The following is a 1,415-nucleotide window of genomic DNA, read 5'->3' as shown; positions in this document are numbered from 1 at the left end:
AACCACTCAACCACTAGATGTCTCTGAAAACAACAAATCCTACACACTGTGCCTTTAACAGGTTAAATACAATACACTGCAAAAACTGTCAATCTAACCTGCTTTTATAATCTTATATCCAGCCAAAAATATGTTGATCTTGTTTTGAGACATACTAAGCAAGAGTAGAATGTGTTAGATTATTAATCTTGTTTGTCTGGAAATTTTCCTTATTTCAAGAATTGCAATTGTCTTGTTCCATTGGCAAATTATTTAACGTCATTTGGAAAATTTGAGGAGATTCAGGCTTAAATTAGGTGAAATAATCTGCCAATGGAATAAGACAATTCCACTTGGTAAGATTTCTTGAAATAAGAGAAATTACCAGGCTGACAATATTTATAATCTAACACATTCTGCTCAAGTTTAAAATATCAGTCTCAAAACAAGATACAAAATATTTTGGCTTCATAAAAAATTGTAAGACTTGGTTAGATGGACAAGGTGCTGTGTATCTGCTAAACTGTGTCAAAACACTAAAGCTAAGCTAAAGTTCAGTCTTCTGCCTAACTGTGTGTTCACATTTGTCTCTGCTACAGCAACTTTTTGCATGGAAAGTTAATTTAAAGACAGATAGTTTTTTTTCTTCTTCGTCATTACCATTTCTAAAATGTCAGCTGTCATCATCAGGACTGGAAAAGACAAATACCCTATTTACTGTGACAAAAAATGGTAATGATTAATAAAATTCTTCGTGGATGATGATGTACAGCAGAGTTAGATGTCAGTAATTTTGAAAATGGTTTATCATCAAGGTGGCAGCATTTTGGAGGTCCTGGAGCATGGTGGCAGCAGTGCCAGTGTATTTAAGACTTTTTTGTTTTGTTTTGAGAGTTTGAAGAACTGGTTAAGTTGACCTGATATCTAGACCACAACCTAATCATGCCTTTGGCATGTTCTAGCATTGTGTGATCTTCTAGCACATAGTTCTATCCTGACACAGTCTTAGGAGTCATGCCTGTGGTGTAAGCATGCTGCAAATATACAGAACACGGTGATGGCACAGGACAAGTAATCAGACAGAATTATTTGAGTACCAGAAATGAAGCAAAGTCATCATTTTCTTCACACTAATTACGCCTTTTTTTTCCCAAATTTGCCATATTTGTCATATTTTACCTGGCTGGGTAGCATACAGGGCTTTACATGAAGTGTGAAGGGGGTCTAATAAAAAGTTTATTACACTTTTAATGTGCAGGTCAGAATGACTCAGTGCAAAACAGCTGGGAACACAAGGGCCACACAGTGTCAGGTTTGTTTTAGTTTTCTTTAGTTGGCATTGACATTACACATCAAAATATATGGTTACAAGAGTTAAATGTGATTGTTTTTAATGTATTTAATGTTTTTTTTTTTTTGGGAAATATCAACCCATT

This window comes from Austrofundulus limnaeus, unplaced genomic scaffold, assembly GCF_001266775.1.
Source record: "Austrofundulus limnaeus strain Quisiro unplaced genomic scaffold, Austrofundulus_limnaeus-1.0 Scaffold154, whole genome shotgun sequence".
Lineage (NCBI taxonomy): Eukaryota > Metazoa > Chordata > Actinopteri > Cyprinodontiformes > Rivulidae > Austrofundulus > Austrofundulus limnaeus.
This window is presented reverse-complemented; position numbering follows the sequence as displayed.